This window comes from Aptenodytes patagonicus, chromosome W (genome assembly GCF_965638725.1).
Source record: "Aptenodytes patagonicus chromosome W, bAptPat1.pri.cur, whole genome shotgun sequence".
Taxonomy (NCBI): domain Eukaryota; kingdom Metazoa; phylum Chordata; class Aves; order Sphenisciformes; family Spheniscidae; genus Aptenodytes; species Aptenodytes patagonicus.
In genome coordinates, this window is record NC_134981.1 from 2,950,343 (window position 1) to 2,970,559 (window position 20,217).

At 53.0% G+C, this 20,217-nt stretch overlaps 1 protein-coding gene across 3 annotated transcripts in view; it reads right to left on the bottom strand.

Moving 5' to 3' along the window:
* LOC143172048 (mitogen-activated protein kinase 4-like) overlaps nucleotides 1-9,842 on the bottom strand; it is a 44,578-nt gene extending 34,736 nt beyond the window's left edge. For 2 of the 3 annotated variants that reach the window (XM_076361266.1, XM_076361268.1), the window contains exon 1: nucleotides 9,779-9,842. The gene's annotated coding sequence lies outside the window, so the exon portion shown is untranslated. The remainder of the gene's footprint in view (nucleotides 1-9,778) is intronic. The other variant, XM_076361267.1, reaches the window with a different exon arrangement.
* Nucleotides 9,843-20,217: the final 10,375 nt, after the last annotated feature.

Below are 20,217 nucleotides of genomic sequence, written 5' to 3' on the forward strand. Positions count from 1 at the left end.
CTCCTGCAAAATACCCAGCAACTTCAAAATAAACTGGACACTGCACTGTCCAAAGTCCTTTACTCTTCTTTTCCAGGATGGATCCAAGCTGGAGCCTTGGGGACTGAAGCCCAGACATTTTGCTCCCCATGTTCTATCCAGCCACATCTCTGCGCCTTCTCCCTCGTTGTGACTCAGCCAGGGCTTGTGAATAAAACCCAGTTAGGAATTAAACATCAGAGCGGCACAGCAAAAGGATGGCCCCTACCCCAGGCAGCTCACAGCCTGGGATCTTCAGCTCCCACCCTGGTGAAGCGACAAAAATAACCCATTAAAAAGTCACTTTAATTGCCTTGCCAGTGGTTTGCACAAACTCCAGCTAATGCTTGAGGTTAGAAATGAATTAAGCCTTAAATAGCAAGTTCTCTTCCATTCCTCCCACTTTTACTCTTAAATTTTAATGGGGTCATGGTGAGGCGGGAAAACAGATCCCGCCAGTCCTCCAGCTCTCATACCCAGCTCCTCTGCAACAAGGACCAGGCTCAGCGCTGCTGGGTTTGCTCCGCCACAGGCTCCCGTTGCAGACACCCAATCTGTTTTGGGACACACCACCCAGGCTGCTGCCTAGATGCAATTAAGACAGTTACAAAGTCGATATTGTTCATGCCAGAAGCAGTCCTAACCAGGATGAGAAAATTGAGAGGGTGCAACCACGCACCATGGTCCTCCAGAGCCCTGGGAAGATCTGCTCCATCCCACGTGGGGCTCGCACTTCTCAGACATTGCCCAGCACTTCGTGTCCAAGCTGACCACTACTAAGGAGGAGAAATGTTCCACCACCACGCTTTTGTTGAAAAAAAAAGATGCAAACAGGAGGTGACATATGCAGCAAAGCCCAAACGAGACCTCATAGGAGCACAAGTGGAGCACTGCCTGCCTGCTGCCTGGCTATCACTGCCTGCTACACGCGGATCATCTGAACCATCTGCCTGAGTAGTAGCAGGCACATGAGATTTATTCAGATAAAAGAGGCCAGCGTAGGAAATGAGCTTAGATTCCAGGATGTGAGCCCAAATCAGTGGGAGATTTGGCGACTCCACGGGGGACGGGCATCCCGCATCCCCAAGGAGGGATGTCCTGCGTTAAAAGCAGCATCCCCATACCCTTCCCAGGGTCTCCAGGACTGTCTGCCCTCCTCAGTGTCACGGCACTGGTGAAATGAAACAGGTGAGATGAGCAACAGTACTAGCCCACGCTTCTCCGTAGGGAAAAAGGAGAAGTTTTCCAAACTTTGCCATCACAGTTTTTCCCTAGTTGTTCCGCTACTGCATTAATCCTGCAACTGCTCCTGAGATTTGCTGAAACACACAACATTTTCGCATACTGAAAAGATCTTGCAAGTATTATAATCAGAATTTCCTTCAAATTTCTTCCCTTCTTCCAAAATGCACTCTGCCCATTTTGCTGCGTTTGAAGAGCAGACAGCAATTAGCTTTCCAGCCCAGAGATATATATTTTTTTTTTTTCATCCCTAGACCCATCTTTCTAACAGACGAGATTGTGGCCTTTCTAATGACGTAAGGAGACAAAGGCTGTAAAAGCCTTTCCCAAATGCAGAATTGCCTCCGCGCTCTCCAAACGCACAAGATAATGAGGCCCTTCAAGTGCTGCGATCAAACTCCTTTCTACCAGCCCGATTAGTGCCGCTAACAATCTTGCTTGTGTCTCCTCCACCCTCACCCAGTTCAGCAAAGCGCTCTCTGCGGCATTTACACTTTGTTAATCTGTTGGTATTTACCAGAAAACCGAGGTCACTTGTGCTGAGCTGTTCTGCCTGCTCACCTGCCTTAACATCAGGGGATGCAGCGATGCAATCGCTAAGCCCGGGCAAAACCCAGTGCTGAAGAGGCACGCAGATGGCACGGACGTCTGTCGTGCCTAAAATCAAGCAGGTATTTTGGGAGGGGGTGCGGCCACCTCGTTACTCTCAGAATTTTTGTTTGCTTTTTAAATAAGCAGAATGAGCCTCCATCTAATAACAAGAGTAGACAGGACTCAGGTGAAGCTGGAATGCGAAACAAGTTGAAAAGTCAGTAATATCAACCATTGATATCGTTTGGCAAACGTAAAGCCCATCAAGATGCCCTTTGAGATTTCCCTGCCCCTTATTCAAGCGAGAAAGGAGATGACTCAGCAATGACACCGTGCGCATCGCGATCCCTTCACAGCCACTGGAGCTTTATTTTCCTAAAGAGTCTCATCAAATTTCACATTTCCTTGTTTGCCCCTGTTACCAAAGAGCCCAAAACTGACCTCAGGTGTAAAGCAAACACAGGGGGGGAAAGAAAGAGAAATGTGCATATGAAATTTCAACTTTGCATTAAAACTTATCTCGCTGAAGTTTAGCAAACGGTGGCACGGGCGTGCAGGAGCGAGGAAGACGTGCCGGCTGCCGTTGCGAGCACAGCTGTATGCACATCTGGCCCCGGTCCTGCAGCATCCCCTTCAACCTAGCAGCAACTCTGGGAGCAACGAGAGCTGCCCCCTTCCACCTTGCAAGCATTTTTTCTGCTTCATGAAGCTTCCCTTTTTGGCTCCCCCATAAACCCGCTTCCCCGCCAGCTCCCTGGCCACCCATTTCCCGCTCCCAGCTTTCCTTAGCAAGGCGACAAGCCTTGCCTACCTTCATCCTTCATCACAGAAGCAGCAGCAGTCTGCTCCGTGCTTGCTGCCTTACTAAAAGAACATAATTATTTCTGATTTATGGCATTTCTGACCACACTCAGCCTGGGAGATATGTGGAAGGAAACTAAGGCTGGCCTGCTCATTTCAAGCTCTGAGGAAAGGCTTTCTTAAATTGATATAACCTCGAATTAAAAAAAAAAAACAGGGAGAAAGCAGAATTCCCAGAGAGCAAAAGAACTGTAATTCTTAAAATAAATTATCCGAAACACTCTCCGGGTCAGATCCATTGCTTGTAGAAGAGATGCAAACCAGTCCCAATGTTTCAACCTGCAGTGCTGACAGAAATGCAAAGAAACAACTTGGTTTGGGTTTTTTTTTTTTTTCCTCCTCTTCCCATTCTCCTTGATCTCATTTTAATTGGAACCGGTCCCAGCTGAATCAGATCCCGAGAAGCCCAGCATCTACCCTCTGTCCTTGAAGTCATTTTAAGCCAGGACCTATTTTCACATTTCCAGCCCTGCCTCCTCCCAGCAGGCCAGGGTTTAATTTACCTTTCCCCAAAGGCACTTTCTAATAGTTCAAAACTTTCCGTATTTCACAGGACGAGGCAGGGGGAGTTAATGGAGCACACAACCCCGGCGAGGGGCCGGGTACAACCGGTGCTGTGACGGCAGACGTGGCGCTGCCAGCCTGGTTTGCCGGGGTGCCGAGGACGGGGCATTCCCCCAGGTCCTTCGGGAACAGCCCGGGAGGATTTAATGCCGGGTCCCCAGGATGCAGGCACTGAGCAGGAGCGTGCCCGGCGTGCGGAGCAGGCTGCGGGACAGCAGCACGTTTGGGTCCCTTGGGAATAAAAAAGGAACGCGTCACCTCTACACCCTGCCGTCAACCACGATGCAGGCTGCGCCCTGGCTTGTGTTTTGCATCAGGCACAGTGGAAAACCTCCCAAAGCGGAGATTAATTGCTGGGAGCGACAGCTGGGACCTGCTTGGAGGCACACGCGGCCACTGGTTCCTTGCCTCCAGCAGACCTGTCCCACTTCACTTAATGTAGGAATAAACCTCTCTCAGGGTCCGGACATGATCTGCAGTTTTCTTTAGGAAGGGATTTTGGGAGGAGGGCTTAGGAAGCCTCCAGAGGGAAGCAGCCTGTACTCTGAAACATGAAATTTGATGAGGCTTTTTATCTCAGTTTACATAGCTAATTATTGCAGGTGTATCAGTTACCATGTAATTAATAGTGTTGTAAAATCAGGTGTAGCCAAGAACTGACTTGTGCAAACAATCTGAGCAGCTGGGACAGATGGACACGGACCGGTATCGGCCCCGGGGGGTTGTTTGCTCTTCCCTGAATCCAGAGGGATCCTAACATGAAGCTGAGACACAGCCAAGCCGCTCCCCTGAGAAATCATATGGATTCGGAAAGTCTCCCATCGCTTAGCCTGGGAGTAAGGCAACAGCTCGGGCAGCGGAAGGTAACTTTTCATCCACGGCAGGTCACGGCCGGCGAGGAAGGCACTAAGGGTGCAAGAGCAGATGCAAGACGAAGGGCACAAGAGCATGTGCAATGCAGGTTTCCCACCTGCATGCGGCGGATCCATACCAGGTCCCAGGAGGGGACCGCTCTCCCTGCCGCAGAGCAGCTGTGCATCCAGAAAAAACACGTGAGCATCCCTGCCAGCGACCCGACGGACACGCGTGTACCCGGGCACCGCTTCTCACACCACCGGGGATGTTCACATCAGCGCTCCGGAAAGCTTTTTTCCTTGAGTTCCCCCGCTCCTTGCCTTCCTCCCAGGAACGCCCCGAGGATAAGCACGTTAAGAGCCATGTAGCACTGGGCTGCTGCAGCGGCGTGGGCTGGCCAGCTTCCTACAGAGATGACTGTTGTGTATAATATAGAAACTGAGCTGCTTGTTCCAAGCACAACCACGCCGGCTGCTTTTTAAAGACAGGCTTAGCTCAGATGCAGAGTGCTGCAGGAACAAGCAGCGCTAATTCCCCCTGCAGCCTCCAAGCCAGGGGACGTTGTCGGTAGGGAGATTTGGGAGCTTGTCCCGCTCCTGACCCAGCCCAAAGGGCAGGGAGCGCCCGCAAGGTCATCCTGGCACCTTTTCAGCAGGGCTGAAATCAGCCCCTGTAAATCCTCGTGTGCAATTCTGCCTGGAAAGCCCCTGAAGTGGATCACTGTTAAACCTTGCCCTAGCACAGATCACGGGAAGCACACAATGGCTTCCCCGGTGCCAGGCTTGGGCTGCACCGGTCGGCATCGCACCTGCCTGGGAAGCGCAGCTGGTGGGGTTTGAAAGGCGCAGCCGTCAGTTAGGAGAAGAGTATGAAGACATCAGGGCAAAAAAGAAGAGATCTGGCGCTTAAACGCCCCCAAATAATTCAAGTAGTATGAAGTATGCAATTTTCTTCCGCAGTGGCGTCAAAGACACTCGAAGACCATTTGCCAGGCATTCGCAGGCCATAAGCACCAAATTTCACTCTCTTCTATGCGTTCAGCTGCACCAGTACAAGGAGGACAACATCTTGCCACTATTCATCGCATACATACACCCAGAGATAAAATACCACAATGCAAACAACTAATGAATAATCAATACCAAACCCAAGGAACACACCGATAAGTCCTTCGGATGAAAAGCCGCTGGTGGCACGTGGAGTAGCCCACGTTTCAGAGCTAAGTGCCCACGGAGCAGCAGCAGAGCTACGCGACAAGGATGAAGCCAAAATGAACTGCCATGTCTAATGCAAGTCCTCTTCCATTGTAGCTTCTTTCCATTTCTGTGCTAGTCACAGAAACTGTGAGCCCAAAATAATGGCAGCAGTGTCTAAATTTAAAAGGGCAAACTTTACAAAGCCGAAAGCAATCGTTAGCATCACTGAGAGTACGGGACTCGCCTAAAGCATCTACCAAAGACCCCAAAAGTTACAAATCCAGAAAAGCAGCAAGAGTTAAATCAGGCAAAAACCATTCTGGCAAAAACGAGATGTGGAAAATGCATGGAAACATGATCTTTCTAAAAGGCACAGAAAAGGAAGAGGAAAAAGAAACGGCACTGAAAAAGAAATTAATTGTAAAGTAAGGCACTTTTTAGGCATGCTAGGAACAGAATTAAGACGGCTGCTAGGTTCACTGTTAGGTACCATCAGTAAAATTGGAAGCGAGCACTGTGCTGCCGACGGGATGCTGGGGATGGGATAAAACAGTTACCAAAGAGGACAAGAGAAACTCGGTCTACAGATTAACCATGTGCACCCCACTGTGCAAAAGCAGGGTCTTTCCCAACAACCTCCTGTATAACCTGCCTTAAACCCCCTTAACGTCAGAGATTTCAGTATTGCCAAACATCTGCTAAAATAAAGCATTTTAAAATCAACCTGTGAAACACAGGGAAACTTTGTGTAGTTGCAGTATTTTAAGAAAGGACGAAAGGTGAAAGGCAGGAGCAGCAGGCAACCTGGGGTCAGCTCCGACTAGAACAGCGGGACAGAAATTTCAGGTAAATACACGAACTGGAGACTAAAAATACAATTCTAATCAGCCAGCTGAGTTTCCTGGAATGAGGTCTATTTAAAAGACTTATTTTTTCTTTGACAGCCAACAGGGCTGCATGACAGAGGCATGCCTCAGCACATCGTTTGCCCAAATTTCTCCAAAGCACATAATATTTTGAGGATAAATTTCACACCAGGTGAAACGAACCCCACAGACATTAGGTGTGTGCCAGCACAGCCTCAAGCGTGGCTGTTGACGGGGCGAGACCAGGGAGGGAAGCCAGCACCCAAGCACGGTCCTCAGGGATTTTTGTCGCTGCTCAGTCTCATCTGTGATTCCTTCTGGGGGATTATATTAAATATAAACCTGTAACACAAAAAACCCCAGTAACTAATGGATGGTTGGTTGATGACACAGTTGCATGGAGACCCAAATCACCTCGGTGGGGGTCACAATCCAACAGACCATGTTTTCGTGTGGCAAAGTAATACACGAGGCCACAAAAGGGATCTCTGCCCGAGCCAGAAAAGGATTTGGGATGAGCGTGGGGCATCTCTTCTGCATATGCAGCCAGAGCAAAGGCAGAACAAAAGGAGGTGGTCCTTGAAGGTGCAATGGGAAACACGTCCATTAGAAGTCGGAAAGCAAGCTCACACCAACACACGGCATTGCCAAGGTCACGGCTGCATCCAAACTGGTACCCGGACGATGTGGTCACACCAGCGAAGTCCCAAGGGCGGCCACAAAAACTGTACACGATGGAGCAGGAGCCGCTCAGCGTGGGGTTATAGCACCTTCAGACTCTTGAGAAGCAGGTGAAGAGGTGACTGGATCACTGCGGGCAAGGAGCTAGAAGTGACGACAAGGGCACAACAACGTCCCCCCTCTGCAAGTCAAAGCTAGATAAGTTCAACCTTGAAATGAGATAGCATCTCCCCAGAGTGAGAGCAATTAAATGTTGGCACAAGGTATGGGAGGAAGGTTGGGGGAGGGGGAGGCTCACCATTGCTCAGAGCCATTAAAACAAAATTAACAGGCTGGTTTTTAACCCAGCCTTCTGTGTCTGCAGGAGGATGAGCTGCAAACGCTTCCCTGCAGTTGCATTTCTGCAACGCCTCCCACCTGGGGACGTGGAAAGTTTCAGAAGCATTATTTATGCCTCAAAAAAGGCCTGAGTGGTAGGAGAACAGCAAGGTCATGCTAAAAAAGGAAAGATCAGGGCGAAAGGACTAAAAACCAAGGTTTGCAAGCGTTGGGCGAGATTCATCCCACTTAAATTTAGACCTCTCAAACTCAGATATCCAAGTCAGAACCAGCACCCTGAAAGGCATTTGCCTGCCCTGCGTCTGAGGTTTACCGCAGGGCGAAACAAATCCCGTTCGGGAGGTGCCTGTCCCCTCCGTTTGTGGCGGGGGACAGCTCAGACCAGACACTTTTAGATGCCCAAGTGAGGGCAAACGAATGGCATCCACCAAAACAGCTTCAACTGCAAGTGAGCTGCCTCATGCCGCCTGGAAAATCAAGACGTAATTTTGGCTCGTAATGCCAATTTTGGCGATTTTGCCTTGCTGAGTTGCCCAGCACCCAGGAGGCAGAAGCAGGATGAGAAGCTACTCCAGCACCTGGAGGCAGGTCTTCATGTCTCTCTTCCAGGTATAAAGAAGAGATGAACAGAGACCATCTGCGTGAAGGACTCAACCTGGAGAGCTTGAGGTTGGCTGAGACGCTTGCAGTTCAGCATCCTTCTTTCTGAACATGGGTTATTTGATTGGGATTTCAGACTTTATCGATCCTCACTAAGAGGCTGGGCTCAGCTTGGGGAGGGAAAGGACTGCGGTGAGCCTGACTTTTCTCTGCTTTGGCCCTGAACCCAGGCAGAGGCTCACAGTGGTGGTCTCCCAAGCACAGGAAAATCGATGGTACGTGGGTTATCACGTCCCTTTACCCTTTCCTCTTTTGCAGGGAGAGGGAACACTGATGCTCACCTGCTGGGTGTGAGACTTATCCTCAAAACATTACGTGCAACTCCAGCCCCGGCTCCTGCGATATCCTTGCTACGGTCCTGGCCTCCCTTTCCCTGCAATCCTTCGCGCACACACCTCCACGGGGCTTCCTTGTCACCTTCAAGCTGACGGACATCTGTCCATCCAAAAGGAGGAACATGCACTGCAAATCTGAGTCTCAGCTGCATCCCTTGATCATGTCCAAGGTGGTGAAAAGGATGTCACCATCCCCAGGCCTCGTTCTGCAGGAGGCTGTGCTCCTGCTGCAGACCGGGAAGGGGAAAAGCACTCTGCGTTTCCTGGGAAGTTCTCAGCTCCAGGTAGGATTAGATGTGCCTAATTAACAGTGAGGAGCAAGGAACAGAGAGCTGAATGCAGGGACCGAAACTCCCTCAGCAGCAGCCAAGCGTTGCGTGTCCAAAACCAAGCCAGCTGCTTCATCAAGAGAAACCCTTGACATTGCACATCACCTTCTCCGGCCGCGACATCCCCCAAGCGTACAGACAAGAGACAGGTAGTAGAGGTACCCGAACACCTCCAACACCCAGAAAATGCTGAACTCTGGATGCACACCGGACCCCGGGGGGGACCCCTCTCCCCTAACCCGCCCCACGCCTCGGGGCTGGAGAACGCGGCTGGGCAAAGCGCTGTGTGGGGACAGCCTGTCAGAGCCGCTGGGACATCAGGGTAAGGTTTCCCCCCCCCCCCCTTTCTGGTACCCACACTACACCAGCCCGGGATTAATCTTCCCGAGGCGCCATGCCTGCCGGCACGGCAGCCAAACACGCATTCACCACACACTGAGCACGTCTGATGCCATTAAAGCCTGGACCATCGCCACCTGCCATCTCCAGCACACGCTCTCAGACCCGAGGGTCTAGTTCAGGCGAGGAGTAAATAAATAAGACCGAGAGCAAACGCAGCCTGCCTTGGAGGGGGAAAGAGGGAGAGAAGCAGGTTTCCCTCTCCGGACGTGGGGAAGGGGGCCGGGGACCCGCCAGGCACGCTGACACCAGCTCGGTTGTACGCCGGTTTAGCGGTGCAAACCCACAAGTCTGTATGTATATGCACATAAAGCACGTACATACACATAACGCACGTATAAAACCGGAGAGAAGCAAATGTATATGTGTTCGCTCGTCCTCTGGGGCAGCAAACCGGCGCTGCAGGCGTCTTACGGATTTTAAGCCCACCGTTCCAAGGAGGGGGGTCTCCGGCAGGCGCGGCGGCGGCGGCGGCGGCAGCGGGGCCGTGCCGGGCTGGGCTGAGCCCCGGGGAAGGGCGAGGCGATACCGACACCGCCGGGCGGTTCCCGGGACGGCTCCCCAGGCGGGTCCCGGCGGACTCCCCGCTTGCCGGCCCCGAGGTCCGGTCCCGCACGGGGCAGGAGCGGCCGCCCCGGCAGGGAACCCACTCACCGAGCCCCGCAGTAACCGCCGACCTCCGACCGCCTCACTCCGCACCGCACCGCATCGCTTCCCCCCGCAAATCCCCTCACCACCGGCCCCCGGCGGGCTCAGCCCGCAGCACCGGCTCGGCGCGGGGGAAGCGGGAGCAGCGCCCGGGCGCGGCGCGGGCAAGGGGGGCAGCGGAGCGCCTCACTTACCGGGGCCGTTCCGCTCCGCACCGCTCCGCCATGGCCCGGCTCGGCTCGGCGCACCGGCACCGCGCGCCCGCCCCCGCCGCTGACGTCACCCACCGGCCTCAGCGGCCGCGCGGGGGCCACCTGCCGGGGGAGGGGCAGGGGAGGGGGCGAGCCCGGTGAGGAGCCTCCTGAGGGGATCCGCTCCCCCCGGCTACCCGCCGCCGTCCCCGGGAGGAGCCGCCTGAGGGGATCCGCTCCCCCCCGGCTACCCGCCGCCGTCCCCGGGAGGAGCCGCCTGAGGGGATCCGCTCCCCCCGGCTACCCGCCGCCGTCCCCGGGAGGAGCCGCCTGAGGGGATCCGCTCCCCCCCGGCTACCCGCCGCCGTCCCCGGGAGGAGCCGCCTGAGGGGATCCGGTTCCCCCTCACCGTCCCCGGGAGCAGCTGCCCGAGCGGATCCGGCCGTCCCCGTCCCGGCCAGCCCCTGTGAGGAGTCGCCTGAGGGAATCTGGTTCCCGCCATAGTCCCTGTGAGGACCCGCCGAGGGGGATCCCGCCTGGCCCCCCACCTCAAGGCGTCCCTCAGAGCGGGGCGGGGGGGGCCTGAGGTGAACCCCCTCACTCTCAACACAGACAATTCTGGCTGGACTTTCTGCCCTTTCCCCCACCCCTGTAGCCAACGTGTTATTTGCTTATGGGTATTAAGGTGTGGGTTTCCAGGTCTGCACCAAGCCAGCATCCCAGCAGCCCGTGAGACCATGCTGGGGCCTGCTTCGGCCCCAGGGAGCCCTGGAGCACCGCAGCATCCTTCTGTCTGTCCGCTCCTGAGGTCTGTCCCCGCTGAAGCGGGGCCTTTCCCGAGGTGAAAGGTGTAATGGATTTTGGATAGTGCCCCAAGGGGCTGAGGGCTATTACAGGTGCGGTAGTTGAGGTCTTTCCACCCCCGGGTGGCATGACCCACTGAGCAGTCTTAATGGAAAAAAATTCACCGTGCGCTGTATTTACAGTGTGAAAGAACAATTAAAGGAAGCTGCTTCAAGAGCCTAAGTGGAGGAAGCGCGATGGTTCGATAGTTATTGATCCCCTCCAGACAAGCGTGCTGCTTTGTTAGAGCTGGAGGAACTGAGCCTCCCTCGTCTTCTGCAGGGGAAACGGTGAGAAAAAATAAAAGAGAAAATGGTCCGGTAAATTAAACTCCCAGGGAATTACGCAGGAGGAAATGAAGGTGTATAAACCATTTTTGGTGGTATAGCAATCTGTAACAAGACCACTCCACTGTTTCACTGTCTAAGATTAAAATGAACGTTCCCATCCGGTTACCCCGTGAGCAGGAAGGTATTGAATTGGTGCTTCTGCCTGTGAATGCAAGGGGAAAAAAACAGAGAGAAGAAAGAGGAATAGGAGCATTAACAGTTATTGTTAAAACCTCCCAGGGAAACTGATTTCGTGTGCCCCACGTCACTGTGAGCTTAGGTGCCGCTTCCCAGTGCCTTTCAAAGCCAAGTGTGGAGGTTATTCCCCTGGTTGACGCAGGTGACAAACACACAGCCAGGGAGAACGAAGGGCACCCCGGGGCCCCCCGGGGAAGAGCTCGATGGGGGAAAACGGGGGTGTTTGGGCAAAGATATTCTCAGAAGTGACTGTTGGCTGGCACCTTGCTTCAAGGTTTTATTACAGCGAACCGTGCGGTGATACCCCCAGCCCTGACTTGACGGTCCTGGCCCGGCGTTCAGCGGAGAGGTTTCCACCGCCGGAGCGGCTGTCAGCTCTGCTCAGCTCGAGTGCCAAGTGCCGTATGGGAACGGAAAATAAATTACCATCCCGGCCGTGGGGTGAGGCTGAAGCACACAAACCCTGTGCTGTGGGAGCACGCTCTGCATCCGCGCTGGCTGGGAGTGATCCGGGGATTTGAGGACTTTTCTTCCGCAGCTTGAACGCTTTGGTTTGTGGCACTGCCATACACCGAGCCATTTTGTTTTAACAAGTAGGCCAGCGATCTCCCTCTTGCAGTTAAGTGTATGCCCACGCACATACACATTTATATTTTCTTTTAAAGGGTGGACGCTGGTTTGGTCGATATGAGTTTGGTTTTGGTGAAGAGGCTGCATATTACTGGCGCTTCAGAAAACCAGGGCAGCGCTCAGCATCTCGCAGGACCTTGGCGGTCGTCCCCGGAGCGGCGCCGCGTGAACAGCAAACTCTGGCAGTGCTGTGAATGGCGTTGCGGAGCGGCTCTCACACCACCCTAGCAACAAGCGCCGCAGCTTGGCAGGATCGGTCCCGAACGCTAACGAGATAAAGGGGCCTCCGTTCAAACGGGGTGATTAAACGGCAGTAACTCCAGGCAGCTATAGTTAGCTCGTCATCAGCCTGAAGCTGCCAAGCGTAATGAATGGAAATACCGTCTTTACGGTACGTGGTGTTGGTGCGACTCAAACTCTGCACCATAAATTGCAGGTTTTGGCACCTGTGGGTGTGTAATGGTGCTGTTACACACACACGCACGCACACACACACACACAGAGGAGCTGCCGCTCTCCGGCGTGAGGTGGGCGCAAGGGTGCGTGTTTCCAAGCAGGATGAAGAGAGACAGGATGATAACATGGTAAGTGACTTAATTAAACACTGTGGAGCCTGAATAGATAATCACAGGCCTGTGCTGCATCTTCATGCACGAGGAATTGTCTCTCTTCTTAAGCGGGGAGAAGCAAAGCTCTCAAAAACCTGCCTGAGTGTTTACATCAATTTCCTGGTGATTGGTGAGGAGGGACCCGGCGCACTTGATCAAAGCAAGCAGCGCTGTTGCCTGAAGCATGTGCCAATAACAGGAACTGTAAGAATTTCTTTTTTTTCACCCTGCCATAAACGTGGTTTTTAATCCAGGCTCTCTCCCTTCCCCCTGTGAGACAGCCGAAAGCCCGGGGAAGGCAAATGCAGAAAGGCGTAGCGTTAGCCCTGCCTGAAACCCAGCAGTTCAGCCTTCCTGCTGCAGGCTTGGACTATCGGATGCCTTCAGGAAGAGGGTGCTTTTTTCTGCTGTTTCCTTTTCCAACGCTTCTTATTTTCATTGGGAGAGGGGGCATTTTTCTTGTCTAATCACGGCATGTGCAGCATTTTATTCGGAGCCTGAAATTCACCCCTTCCACAGGCAGAGGCCGAAACCCACAGGGGTGACGTTCCAACTGTACTGGGGGACTTATACCCTGTCCAGGTGTAGATTTCACCCCGGTTGCATAATGATGCCGTTGTTACACCCGCTGCAAAATATTTCTCTTGCATAATATTATTCCGTCTCCAGTTACAGGACTTACCCAACATATTTAGGAAGTTAAATCATTAGCCACCGAAATAAATGGGACCTGAGCGTCTACAGCACGAATGAGTTCCAGAAATCCCCTGCCAGGTCCGACCTCGGCGACGGCAGGGAAGTCATACAAGCCAACCCAGCGCTGTCGTTTCCCACGGGATACAGCACATTCAGCACATCCTTTTTGACACACGTAACGCCGCCTTTTCCAGACACATCCCCGATATTTTATCAGCCCTTAGAACAAGATGCAAAACGTCAGCAGTTGCCCTGTCTATTAGTGACCTGCAGTAGCACACCCTGGGATGAATCATTAATGCTTTCACAGGTCCATAGACAACAGGCGGAGAATAAAGACTCTTTTTTTCATACCAAATTCCATAAAATGAAGCACCGGTGTAAAAGTGGCCACGTTTCCAGAGGTGCTAAGCCCGGCTGCTGGGCTTTGGGGGCACCTCAGGACCCATGGGAAAAAAAAAAAATCATGATTTTATTCATCAACACTTTGTAGGTTGCCTTCTCCTTACATAGATGGGGAATACTGTTAGGAATTGCGCCATGTTATAAGAATTTCCCATCTTACAACCGCTTTCATGTGCTTGTGGGGAACCGCAGGATAATTTATGTGGGAAGGGACCTCCGGAGTCACCTAGTCCAGCCCCTCGCCTCTTGGAGCGCGTCTCCTCAGATCAGGTTCCTCGCAGAGTTTTCCAGTTGAGTCTTGACCGTCTCCAAGGATGGAAGGTTGTACGGCGGCGTAGGGCGAAGGGGATTTAGCAGAATCGGGTTTCGTGTGTGAGGCAGCAAAAAAGAAAACAGCGTTTCTTGCTTTGGCAGCCTCCTCTTCTCTCCAGACTGCAGGCTGCCTACCCCACACGTACACGCCGCTCACCAAATTTTAGCTTTCCTCAGCACTTTGAGCTTGCAGCCCAATTTCATTCCATCAGCTGTATTATTAATCAGCAGGCTGCAAATTATGTTGCTATAACCCACGTACTTTTTGTATTTTAAACCGAAAATAAAATAAATTGGTGCATAGTAAACAAATCCCAGCTTTCCAGGAGGAGCACGCAACTGGCGCAGCAGAGCAAGGGGAGCTGCGGGTGCTACCGGGCCAGGACCGCCGGGAGCCCATGGAGAACGACCTCGTCCAGGCCGGACCCCCTTGTCAGCAGATTGAGATAATTAGTGGAGTGCTCATCCAGACAGGCTCTGTACAGATCCCGGGGCAGCAAACACACCTGCAAGACTGTCTCCCTCCTGCTTCTCACCCAAGGTGTCACTTTGTCTGCTCAGCCGGGGCAGATGAACCCAAACCCCTGCGGTTTCAGCCCAGCTGAGCAACCACGCAGAACTACCTGGAGAGCCGGGTATGGCACTTGCCTTAGCCATCCCCCAAACCTGAAACCATACCAAGTGAATAGCTCTCTAAACAGAGGGCGAAAAAGGAAAAGGACAATATAAAATATTTTAAAATCTCCTTCCTTTCGTGCAGAAAAAGGACACACAAAAATACCAAAAAAAGAGAGAGTGATTAATGGCTGGGCCAGAGCTACTCTCCCATGTCCATGTTTCCTATTCAAATGACATTTGCCCTCGTAAAGGTCAGTTTATATTTCCAGAGTCAGTGCAGCACACACTAGTTGGGCTGGGGGCAGGGGAGAAAAAAAAAAAGGCCATTTAACAACGCATAGGATTTTTCCCCTCCTGTTACTAAGAGGTGCGCTGCTTGGTAGAGCTCCGGTGCAGCTTTGGTAGTGGCATAAACACCAGCGTAAGGCACGGCTCGAGCGCGGTCTGGCCGCATTAACCCTGGCAGCTCCACTGACTCCACTGAAATTACTCCGCATTTGCACTGATGCCATCGGGAAAAGATGAATTCCCTGGGGCAGCGGGGGGAATGTGACAGTAATGTGTGAGCAGTTGCCCCGGAGTAGTATTAATGTACAAAAATAAAGTGGAAATTAAAAACAGCAAGACAGGAAAGTGCTGCGAGTGTCAAGCTGGGGAAATTAAACCACTCTAAGTCACCACGTGCGCCGTTTGCTCCTCCATGCACGCTCTGATTTCTCCCCAAAGTGTCATAAATCAAGTAAATACGTAAATGTCGGCATCTGCAAAGCAGCCGAGCAGGTGAGTCCTGGCCGGTGGGGACACGTTGGTGGAGTGAAGCCAGCTCGTCCTGCAGCGGCTGCCTGTACCCACCACATCGTGATGCTCCAACACCGCCGTCGGTGCACAGCGCCCTTCCCCTTCCCACTACGACTGAGGACATCAAAAACACGAACACAAGCTCTTTGGCGTAGGCGCCACACCTTCCTCTTTTTTTCCCTACCTTTAAAACACCGAAGACAGGTCAAGGGTTTGAGTTTATATATTTCAGAAGGAAAGAGTCGCTGCTGCAGCCCTGGCTCGGCTTTATTCTCGGGTAGCAAAGCTGGCTGAGCACGAAGCTGCCTGTTTTGCCCACCTCGCCCTGCCCACAGCAGCAGCGAGACCCTGGCTTTGGGCACAGACCGTTGCTGGAAGCCTGAACATCAGCCGAGACACGCTGCTGAGTTGTCCGCTAAGGAAACAGCTCGTAACAGAGTCTGCCTCTTCGAAACGGGAATGCTTCAAGGGAAGGAAACGTCAGAGTACAAAATCCATCAGGCACAAGCTAAGTACTACCCTCAGCCCCTGCCAGCTCCTCCAGTGCTCTGCGAGGAATGGAGAATTAAATGGAAGCGGAAGGATCCGTGCTGAATCCAGGGCTGGATAATGTGGCAGAGGACAGCACAGAGCGGCCAGTTTGAAGAACAATCGAGCGGCTGAGCAGATGTGATGCCCAAACGTCGAGCTCCTGGGGATGAGTCCATGTCATGCAAGTGGTGTCAGCAGCACAACCCCTTTACTTTCTATTTATTGCAAATAAAGAGGCCGACGCTTGTTTGCTGCCTTGTGCCCGCAGATCCTGTCCCTGCCGCTCCCCTCCCCTGTCCCTACCCCGCGCAGCTGCCTCAGCACCCTCCTTGCATCCTGAAATAATGCTGTTGATTCACTTCTTCCTCCATCTTCCCACATCACGTTTGATTTAACGCTGGTGTCAGAGCACCCACCCACCAAACCGGAGCAAGAGAAGCGACTGCTGCCGCTTGCCGGCTGCGAGGGATCCCAGCCTGCTCCTCCCGTCTCACTGGCAACAAAACCAGTCGAGAGCAAAGCTTTTGATTTCCCAAACTGTCACCAATTTGGCATCAACTTCCTTGAAGGTTTCCTTTTTTCTTCTGTCTTATTAAACTGACCTAAAACTGCCAAAGCAAAGAAAAAAGATGAAGCCTCTCTCATGTCGTAGGCAGCCACCTTTGTAAATCCTTAAGAATGAGCTTGTCACAATTCCCCGGTATGGGGGGATGCCGTTAGAGCCATCATTCTCTGCACACCCACATTTTCCACCATTTTCCACCTCCTGCTATTATTTTTTACATACACTATAACCAGCCTTTAAAGACCGTGAACCTCGTACCCGGGAGCGGAGGTGCCTGCCGGAGCGATGGCAGGAGGAGACCCCCGAGGAGATAACACGACTCCCAGCTGCGTGGCGCTGGGGGGCTCCAGGGATGGCCTCGGAGAGCCCAGATTTTGCTACGGTGCTTCCCAGTTTCTCTCCCACCCCAGAGTCAGCTCGTCGTGAGCAATTAGCGCTGGCACCAATGTGCCCCAGCAGAAGGAGCTCCCACACACCACAGCATCATCTCCCTTTCCCTGCCCAGCGTCCTTCCCCGCTTACCTGCTTACCACACAAGCCATTTATCCTGGCATCTCGATCGTTAATAGAGGTGATTAAAAGCACAGTCTCTGCCTGCCCGTAGCCCCCGATGTCGCTGGTTTAGCTGTGGCTACTGAAGCCACGACGGGCGAAGGGAGCCCAGGCGCAGCGGGAAGGGACCATGCAGGGTCTACGGCGCTGCAAGGCAATTTTGGAGACTGGTACCCGGATCAGCTGCATTCCCGGTTGCTCTAAGCATTTTGCACCCATAGCAGAAATTCAGCCACGAGAAAGAAAACCAACAGAATTATTTGAAAACTTGTGTTTTTCTTTCTAAAAGCAGATGCCTTTCTTTTGCCACGGCTGTCCCCAGCATGCCCAATCCAGACCATGCCCAGATTAAACAGCGCCACCTCAAAACTGCCGTTTCCCCAGCCTTTGGGGCAAATCCCTTGCAGCACTTGGATCCAGACTTGGCTTCAAGCAAAGGAGCTACCCAAGGAACAGCTCACCTGCTCTCGTGGGTATTTAAGTGTTTTACCAGCTCCCAGCATTTGTATTCCTGCTCGTCTGCGGGATTGAGCCTGCAGAAAACAAGCAGCCAGGTTATCATCTTTTGCGTGGACCTTCAAAAAGCATTGCTCCAAATTACCTGGGAGCAGGTAATTCCTTCTGGGAAGCAGAAGGGGAATAAAAACAGGAGTTAGTCAAGGTCTTCCTATTCATAGATTATTTCATCCATTAATTAAAGCAGAGCAGGCTTCAGAATGGGAACAGCTTCCCTGAGGTCCCAATTAAGTGGGATGGCTTTGCACCAGCCGCAGTGGGTATCCGAGGGACTGGGCGAGGACGGAGGGATTGATGGATGATAATGAAGTTGCTGTTCGAACATGTGCAAGTGAAGTTCTCAAATGACCTTAAGCAGCCTGTCTGCGCCAGGAGATGCTATCATCTCCTCCGAGAACAACCCGGCTGAGGCATCATCCAGCCCTTTATATTTTAGATCCAACGTCTTGGGAATATTTCAACGTGAGAAATAACCAACGCCAAGTGCACAGCAAGATCTTTTTTTTTTTTTTCCCAAGACTGGCCATTTCCCTGCCTTGCCATTCTAATTGTAAATAGTGTTTTTAAGCTTGAAAAGGTGTTTTGGAAGCGATGCAAACTGTCCAACCTCCCAGCCCGCAGGACTGCTAACTGACGGGGAATGGATCATGCTTCATAATCGTGGTTTCTGGCTCTCGGCCTGATGCTGGCCATCGCCGGAGACAGGTCCCTGCAGTAACAGCCATTGACCTGGCTGAAACCCGTAATTCCTATGTCTGCGCTTAGCACCCTCTCAGATCCTATGATGCACTGAAGCCCAGCAGTATTTAGCTGAGTTAGCCTTTTAATAGGGCGTCAGCTGGAATTTACAACTCAAACCAAAACCCTCCAAAGCTGGGAATGCGAAGGGGTCAAGGAGCTGACGACAACCTCCCTGCAGAAAAGTCTGCTGGTCCAACACATGGCTGGGATGTCGCACGGGGAGCACATTTGAGATAATGCCCAAGGTAGTTTGGGAAATGAGCTTTTAATTACTACTGCTGGGCCTTTTCTAGAGGCTCTCAGCTGGGAATTCAGCAGGGCAAGGTTGGCAGCGATGCTGAGCTGCTGTCTTCCAACCCAAGCCGAGAAGATGCAAAGTACCCTGCATCTGATGTGCTCATGATGGCAGCACGGCTCTTTGGGGAAGAATAGCTCAAAAGACACTCGTTTAGCCCCAGATTGCTTAAACCCTCCCTTGGACGGCGCCCATGTTATCGCTTACCAGCTGCGACGCTCCAGGTTTCAGTGTGGCTCCAGCAACGGCCCGCGGGCAGCCCGAGGACGGGATGCGGGAAGCGATGCTGCGGCTTGCTGGCGCATGGCAGCCAGCGGCACCGGGACCCGGCATCACCGGCTCCATGTCACCAGCAGCGTGAGAAAATTTGGCTGCCGACGAGGTGCTAATGATGACAGAGCTGTGAGCTTGATCTTCCCCGCCAGCCGGGTCTCCTCCGGCCATATGGTGCTGGACAAGTCTGGCAAGCCCCGGCCGTCACTGGACATGTGCAGACAGGGCTTGAGCCCCCAAATCAAGCATGGTACGTGGGGCAGGGCAGGATAGCTGAGGGTCCCCAGCCGTCCCCATCACCCCCTTCCTCCCAGTTCCCCTGGGTTGGATTTTGCTGGAGTTGTCTGAAAGGGACGGGGAGGCAACTGCTCACTCCCCCTGCACGCTTCTCCCCGCTGCCTTCTCCCGCTGGGCTCCAGACGCTGCTTTTGTGCCTGGTATTAGCCAGCAAGCCTTGCATGTCCTCATTGACCAGGGGGTCATCCTGGGAATGCCACTGCTGCGTGGGACATGGGTAGTGGCCGGTGGGGACGCATGGACTGTCTCTCCCACCTCCTTTCTTAGGTGGCCGCAGGCAAAGGCTTCACTGTGCTGGGTTGGAAAGCAGAGCTTAGGGCTCTACCCCTCAGCCTGCGGCTCCCACGTCCATGTTTTTCCTCTCGGCGGCCCCCAAGAAAGGGCAAAGACAATGTGATTTCACTGTGATATCTGTTTCGTGATGCACACCGTGGTTCATCACCGGGAAAGAGTCTGGATCAGCCAGGGCTGCTTTCTGTGAGTCGAAGGAAGCATCAGCCTTGGCTCACACGGCCCTGCCGAGCCCTGAAGGCATTTCCAGTGCTAGTTTGACCTCCCCGGTCCTCCCAAGCTTGCAAGGTGGGGAAGACATTTCCAGCTGAAGAACAAAACCAGAATAACCAGCTGGGCCACTGGTGCCAACCAGCGCCTTCAGACCGGAGAAGACTCCAGCTGCCAGACAGCTTCTACCAAAGCAAGTCCTTCGACGGCAAGTGGAGCCTGGGCAGGGTAGCGGCAGCAGATGATGCTCGACCTCTGCCAGGCCGGAGGCAAAATCTGCTCTGGGCCAAGTCACGGTGGCCCCGAGGAGGATTCGTGTGGCTCCCTTGTAGAGTGATTCCCTAACAGATGGCTGGGTGGAAAAAAATCAACATCCTCTTCTATCAGTGCCGGGTGAAAAAACAACAGCATTACTTACTGTAAAGAAGGAGAAAATTTTCTAGGGCAATTTCTCTTCCCCAAGGAGTGGGGTGAAGTGCGGCAGCGCGCATGCAGCTCCTCGCGCCCAGCCTCCATCCCAGCTCCAGCAGCAGCTCTGGAAGCCCGTCCTCCAGCATCGACCAGCCCTGTTCCTCACACCTGCTTGGAGGACTTTATTCCTCCAGCTTCCTTTCTGTGATGCCTGGTATGAACTCAGAGGCCAGGAGCAGATGGGTTTCACTCAAATTCAAGGAAGCTCTGGATTCAGCTGCCCCGTCCACCTGCTAGCCTCTGCTCGAGGTCTTATCTCGGGA